Below are 7,745 nucleotides of genomic sequence, written 5' to 3'. Positions count from 1 at the left end.
GTCTTCCAATGCCAACACAATGTCATTTGTCCTTAGGAAACAAACTAGATATAAGAACTGAGAAGACCATTTTACATGGAAGCATGAAACCTTTGAATGTGTAAGCTCCTATTAAAAAAAGGAAAAAAGAGAACATTCAGTTGAATGCCAAAATTTATCTTTAATATGTGAAAACATACTTTTGAATTGTGGCAACTAGTTTTTATTAATTTGATGGAATTTGACTCCCTGGCAACACAGAAAGGTCATTGAAAATTTATTTTAATCTGTAAGAAATGCTTTACTTTATCTTGTCACTTAAGCTGGCCTAATGTGAGTGACTAGAAGGTGATTGATAATAGAATCAGTAATGTCTCCAAACAAAGAGATTAAACACCTTAAAATAATACTATTAGCAATTAGAATCAATTTTTCAAAATATGCAACTTAGTTACAAAGTAATGCATATACATTAAATATAATAATCACATGTTTTAAAAGTGATTCATTTTTATTAAGCAATTATCATGTTTAATAAGAAAAAGTAAATACATTCCAACCACTCTTCTTACCATGTTTATTTTCCAAAGCCAAATGTTAACAATTGGTTCCACCTATTTTTGATGCATATACACACAGTAAAAAATATAGATATATGCCCCTGGTATGAAAAGTATTTGTAAAGTAGTATTTTTTCTTGCCATTTTAGTGTTACCCCAGGCAGTCACCCAATTTGAGGAATTGGTTGGTATGGCAGAGACCTTGTTTAAGGGTGGAGGGACCATGTCCACATCTGCATCCACCCTTTGGAGAGCAACGAACAACTCCTCACCAGATTCATTTGCCTCAACGTGCAGCAATTCTAATTCTAATTCTAGTCCACCAGTTTCCTTGAAAGCTGAAGAAGAGCATCATACTGAGTAGAAACAGGTCAGTTGGACTACCTGCCCTTCTTTCTCTGGGATACAGTTAAATACGAAAAAGTAAAATAAGAGTACAGAATGAACATTGCTTTCTCAGATGACTCTAGGAAACTTTAGATCACAGCCGTAATGTCCTGATTGCATAAAACAATTTTTTACAATAAATCTAATATTTGTGAAATAAATATCCAGTATGGAAAACTAAAGTCAAATTGTGGACCATAATGAAGCTATTAAACTAGAAAATTCTTAAGCCAGCAACAGAAGGATAACTATGCGTTAAGGGTAATAAAATTATATCATTGAGGGAAGATAAATTTCAGCTTCTTCATACTAATGGAACACAGTTCTTTTTCTACTCTCCCAATTTCTCTCAATCAAGAAACAGAAGCTAAAAAGACAGAGTTTTGTTAGAATCAGGTATCAGCCTCAGAAAATATGCCTTCAATAGCATAATTAAATACTAACAACCTTACATTCAGACATATGAATCTTAGTGTATCAGTTTCCTTTTGCTGTTTCATAGATTACCACAAACTTAATGATGAATAATAACACAAATTTATCATCTCAGTTATGTAGGTTAGAAGTGTGGTTAAATCAAGGTGGTCATCATGTGCAGCCCTTTCTGGAGGCTTCGTAGAAGAAGGTGTCCTGCTCCTTCAGATTGTCATGGAATCCAGTTTCTTGTGTTGTAGAAACTGAGCTCCCCATTTTCTTGCTGACTGCAAACTGCAGACCATCCCCCTTCTAGAAGCAACCACATTCTTAGTGACCCACTTCCACCATCTTTATTTATTTATTTAATTATTGTTTTTTATTAAGGTATTATTGTTATACACTCTTATGAAGATTTCACATGAAAAAACAATGTGGTTACTACATTTACCCATATTATCAAGTCCCCACCCATACCCCAATGCAGTCACTGTCCATCAGTGCAGCAAGTTGCCAGAGATCCACTATGTCCCTTCTCTGTGATACACTGTTCTCCCCATGATACCCCACACCATGTGTACTAAACATAATACCCCTCAGTCCCCTTCTCCCTCCCTCCCCACCCACCCTCCCACACCCCTCCCCTTTGCTAACCACTAGTTCATTCTTGGAGTCTCTGAGTCTGCTGCTATTTTGTTCCTTCAGTTTTGCTTCACTGTTATACTCCACAAATGAGGGAAATCATTTGGCACTTGTCTTTCTCTGTCTGGCTTATTTCACTGAGCATAATGTCCTCCAGCTCCATCCATGTTGTTGTAAATGGTAGGATTTGTTTCTTTCTTATGGCTGAATAGCATTCCATTGTGTATATGTACCACCTCTTCTTTATCCATTCATCTACTGATGGACACTTAGGTTGCTTCCGTATCTTGGCTATTGTAAATAGTGCTGCAATAAACATAGGGGTGCATATGTCTTTTTGAATCTGAGAAGTTGTATTCTTTGGGTAAATTCCAAGGAGTGGGATTCCCAAGTCAAATGGTATTTCTATTTTTAGTTTTTTGAGGAACCTCCATATTGCTTTCCACAATAGTTGAACTAGCTTATATTCCCACCAGCAGTGTAGGAGGGTTCCCCTCTCTCCACAACCTTGCCAACATTTGTTGTTGTTTGTCTTTTGGATGGTAGCGACCCTTACTGGTGTGAGGTGATACCTCATTGTGGTTTTAATTTGCATTTCCCTGATGATTAGTGATGTGGAGCATCTTTTCATGTGTCTGTTGGCCATATGAATTTCTTCTTTGGAGAACTGTCTCTTCATATCCTCTGCCCATTTGTTAACTGGGTTATTTGCTTTTTGGGTGTTGAGGCATGTAAGTTCTTTATATATTTTAGATGTTAACCCCTTGTCGGATATGTCATTCACAAATATATTCTCCCATACTGTAGGATGCCTTTTTGTTCTGTTGATGGTGTCCTTTGCCGTACAGAAACTTTTTAGTTTGATGTATCCCATGAGTCACTTCCACCATCTTTAAAGCCAGCCATGGCAGGCAAAGTCCCTCTTACTTTTTGAATCTCTCCTCCTTCTTGTGTTTTTTTTCTGACCCGCTCTTCTGTCTCCCTCTTCTATGTTTAAGAGCTTGTGTGATTAGATTGGGCCTACCTGGATAATAATGGGATACTATTCTCCCCATCTCAAGGTACTTACCTTTAATCACATATACAAAGCTGTTTTTCCCATATAAGATAACATATTGATAGGTTCCAGGGCTTAGGATGAGGACATCTTCAGTGGGCCATTATTCTGCCTACCGCACTTAGTGGAAAGTGTTGAGGATGGGTTTAATCCTTAAAGTACCAAATCCAGACTACATGACAGGACTTTGCATGTACTATGAAACAAATATCTCATAAATATTGGGAATTATCTCGAAGTAACATTTAACTCTAACCCCTGAAACATAAAATATATGTTAAAAGTATAATATATCACCTTAAAGAACACTGATTTTGTTTTCTAGTATGTCTTAACTCAATTAGTAATATATTTCTCCAGATGTTACTTTCCTTTTCTTTTCCCATTTTCATTTTATTTTTTAATTTTTTAGTTCAAGATTGAAAAATGGCAGATTGCCTGTTGTAACAAGAGCAAGCCTCAGAAGTTTATAAATGATTTAATGCAAGTACTTTACACAAATGAATACATGGCCACACACAGCCTGACAGGGGCAAAATCGTCTACTTCAAGGGACAAAGCTGTAAAACCAGCTATGAATCAGAATGAAGTTCAAGAAATAATAAGTGATAATATGACTGTATTATATTGTCACATGAATTTGAAATTATTTTATCATTCAAACTTAAGTTATTATCTGATGGCTTTTTTTTTTCAAATCTATTTTTCTAAGGAAGAAAAATCTGAGGAGACTTTAAAACTCTTATTAAATATGGGAAACTTTATAGAAAAACTTTATATGAAAAGTGGTTATTAAAATAAAACTAAATTTTATATCCCTAAAAAGTTTGGGTTCATAAAATTTATGACCTTAGAAGAGTAAATTGTTAAAAATCTTTCAAACAAAATTTCAGGACAGTTTTTATCTTAGTTTCTCTTTCTTATCTTTGTTATATCCCTTATCTTTTATTCTAGAAATAGAGGTTAATTTGACTATCTTATTTACAGTTTTTAAGTTAAAGAAGCTGCTTAAATATAATAATGTGGATTATCAAATAATTTGGGGGGCATATATTCCAGCAAATCTGGGGACTCACTGAATCCAAGCTCTCTATATTTTCTAATAAATGCTATTTCTTTGTTGGAAAAGGCTCATTCCAAGTCTAGTTGTTTCAACTGATACTGGGAATGGATAAAAATTAATTCCTAACATTTTGGAGTAAGTGGACCTGGAGTTCAGAGCAAGCAGCCAGGTTAAAGCTGATGGTACCACAGGAAGACAAATATGTGTACTCTCAGTTTATGACATAGACCTTCACTCTCTTTTTTTGTTTTGAAAAATCTGAGTCTCACTCACATGGAACCACAACCCTAAACCTAATTCTAACTCTAACCGTAATTACATCGTAAACCTAAGCCTACACCTGACCCTAACCCTTAACCTCACCATCAGCTTCACCCACACCTAACTGTAAGCCTAACCCTAAACCTAATCCTAACCCTGACTTTGAGCTCTCAACCTAACTCTAATCATAGCCATACCTTCACCCTACACTTTACGCTAATCCTAACTCTAATCCTACCCAACCACTAACCCTTCACCCTAACCCCCACCTTCACCTGCACCTAACCTATCATCTACTTAAATATCTCATTGGTATTTGGGCTGCTTTTGCAAAATGGAGACGAAATTGTAATGCAGATTGCTTGATGGTGTATCTCAGGTCATACATTAAGATACAAAGGTCTCATAAAGTATTTTTGTGTGTTACTGTTCTTTTTCACAGGAGTCACAAAACAGTTGTTTCCCAATACAGATGATGTTTCAATTAGGAGAATGGTAGGACAAAAGCTAAACAACTGTACCAAGAAGCCAAATTTAAGCAAAAACCTGAACTCTCAGGATATTAAGTACATCTTTTTGGTAAGTCTTTTAAATCTTCACAAACCTTTCAATGTGGCAAGAAGATCTGAATAGGCTTTCCTGGGGGTGAAGGCAGGCACTGGGAAGGGCATTTACATCTGGGAACTGCTGAGTTCAGTTACAGATTCTCCTTTCCCAGAACCTCTCAGACATTTTGCTAACCTTTAATACATCCAGAGCATACCAGAAATCTCTAAGAAGAGGATATAATATGCAGTGTTTTCCAACTGTGTTTTACTGAGGAATTTTTTTCCTTCACAGAACATGTGCTTAATTGTGCATAGGGGTAGAAAGGAGGCAAAAGATTGACACGTGACGATTTGGAAAGTGCTTGCCAAAACAGGGGAGATGCAGACCTTTGGGAAATCTCGGAGGTACATCAGAGATTTGAAACTCTAAACAGTGCTTTGATCTGTGTTCAAACAACTGGCCAGGAGTACTGAGAGGTCTCCTCCACCCTCCTCCATTCTGCTTCATGAGAACTTTAAATCAAGTGTTATAGTTTCCATTTGTCTAAAAAGGATTTTTTCCAAGATGCTTGGATTATATAAAGAAAAGTAATTACTTGTTTCAGTGAGTCCTGATTTTTATACACTTTATAGTCAGGCCCTGTCCTAGGCAAAGCCATAAAGTGGAATTTTGTGTTTGCTTTAGCAACCCAATGTCCTGGCAGTTTCATTGTGCTCACCCTTCCTCTCCATTATTTGGATGGAAAATATGTACAAAATAATGCATGATTGTGTTATTTATATTTGGATAAATATGGTATACGGTAAATTTATGAGGGCAGGTTCACCTAACCTTTTCTACCTCTATCTTTGACTTCCCCTCTGCCTGTTCTCCGCCTAACCCTAGCCACTTTTAAGACCATTTTACTTGTCTTTCTTCTGACCGTGTTTTAAATGGGATGCGGAACTGCATGCAATGCAGTGATCCCCCTCCACCCGTTGCTGACCACCCCCATCCTCCCTGTATGTCCCTCACTATTTTTCAGTAGAACTAAGGCTAGCTCTGAGAAAGGTCAACAATATTCTTTCTTCCTTAAAAACAAAAACTAAAAAACTAAAAAACTTATATTAAAAGAAAACATTATAAGGGATTCTTTCCCATGGCACATACATACTGGTAGACTGACTTGAGGATTTATAAAAGATAAGGATATGTGTATTTATTTCTCCCCAAATGATTAAAAATTTCAGTAGCTTGTGAATTTCACACCCAGTTCTAAAATAATTGTTTAGATGAGCCTTCTCACTTTGACATGAGACTACCCAGTTTTCCTGCTATGTACTGTCCAAGTTCCCTTTCTAAATGCCGTGTAACCAGACCTCCAATCATAGGGATATCTTTTGGAGAACATTATTGTATTTCAGAGCTCTGCAAAGCATTTTATTTCTTATGTTTTTTTAATATCTCAGGCTGCCAAAGACTGACACAAAACTCATCTCTGACTATATCAGTCAGCACAGTGTGGAAAAAATTAAAGTTAAAAGGTTTTTCTATCAGTTTTGCTTGTACTTGCCAGGAATAGCACTGTTAGATTACATGGCTGTGTCATTAATTAAAATTGAAAAAGGGAACAAATCTGAGCCTGAGCCTTGCTTTCCTACTGAGTTGTTTGGAAAGGAAATGCATATATTTTTAATCAGAAGTAGAGATTAACACTAAAATGGAAAAAACAATTTTTTAATTGGCATTTATCTTTCACTGAGGTATAACTAAATTCGAATTATTTCAAAAGGACTGAGAAGGTATGTTGGGAACTGCAGGGTCACCTAAAACTCAATTTAGTCATGCTTGATGAATTAGTCAGATATAGCACCATCTGGTGGACCGCTGCTGTATTTTTCTCTTCTTGGTCATTTAACAGCAGTTTAATGACTATACTTACTCAGGTGAACCATACTTCCTCATCGCCCTGCCCCCAAAATGTTCTTTGGGAAAACAACTTTCTTTGCATTATTATTATTAGCATGGCAATATGTAGAAATTTGCCAAGTCTGCAAAACCGTGTAAACTTCTACCAATTCCTATACATCCAAGTCCAGCAACCCTGACCCATGGACCCTGTCGTAGACTATGCGCTCCACCCAGAACTGAGCTCAAGGTTGCCACTGGTGGCTTGGATCTGAAAGGGCAATCCTTTCCTGGTTAAGCCTCATTTCTATAAGGATAAGTGCTAAATTCTATCCATCCCCCTTTTCTGTCTCACTCCTGTGACTGTCCTCAAGTTGCCTGCAGCATGCACTTTGCCAAGTGCTTGATACTACCAATCTTTTTTACCTTTCTCCATTTTTTAGCTTCTTTCTTACAGGAGCTGAAGAAAATTTTTTTATAAGAATTACTGGACATTAGACTATCATCTCTATAATTTCCCACTAACTGGACAAACAACCTTCTGAAATTTCCAAAGCCACTTTAGTATATATTATTTCTACCCTGATATTCAGCAGGGATTCTGAGGCAGACCTTTTGGGGCAGAGGCAGCTGAAAGCCTGCAGGTTAATACAGCAGTGTGCAAAGAGGGTGGGAGGGATTTTGTCCCCCACCCCTCAACCAGGGAATATTTGAAAATACCTCAAGATATTTTTGGTGTCACAACTGGATGCTACTGCTAGCATCTAGTTGATAGAAGCCACCAATGCTGCTAGACATCCTGCAGAGGACGGCTCACCACAACAAAGAATGACCCAGCCCAGAATGTCAATTGTGCCAAGCTTGAGAAATCCCGGTCTAAAATGGTTTTCCTATAAACTAAATCCTTATGAGGTTAAGTGAATTGCCAAGGTTAGTGATCACTATC

At 37.0% G+C, this 7,745-nt stretch overlaps 1 pseudogene; it reads left to right on the top strand.

Annotated features, from left to right (window-relative positions):
- Positions 1–645: 645 nt before the first annotated feature.
- LOC130681247 (BEN domain-containing protein 6-like) lies at positions 646–6,375 on the top strand (annotated as a pseudogene).
- The last annotated feature ends 1,370 nt before the right edge of the window (positions 6,376–7,745 follow it).

The sequence above is a fragment of the Manis pentadactyla genome, chromosome 16, assembly GCF_030020395.1.
Source record: "Manis pentadactyla isolate mManPen7 chromosome 16, mManPen7.hap1, whole genome shotgun sequence".
In the NCBI taxonomy this organism is placed as follows: Eukaryota; Metazoa; Chordata; class Mammalia; order Pholidota; family Manidae; genus Manis; species Manis pentadactyla.
The sequence above is the reverse complement of the archived record's forward strand: the minus strand, read 5'-3'. Positions and strand labels throughout refer to the sequence as shown.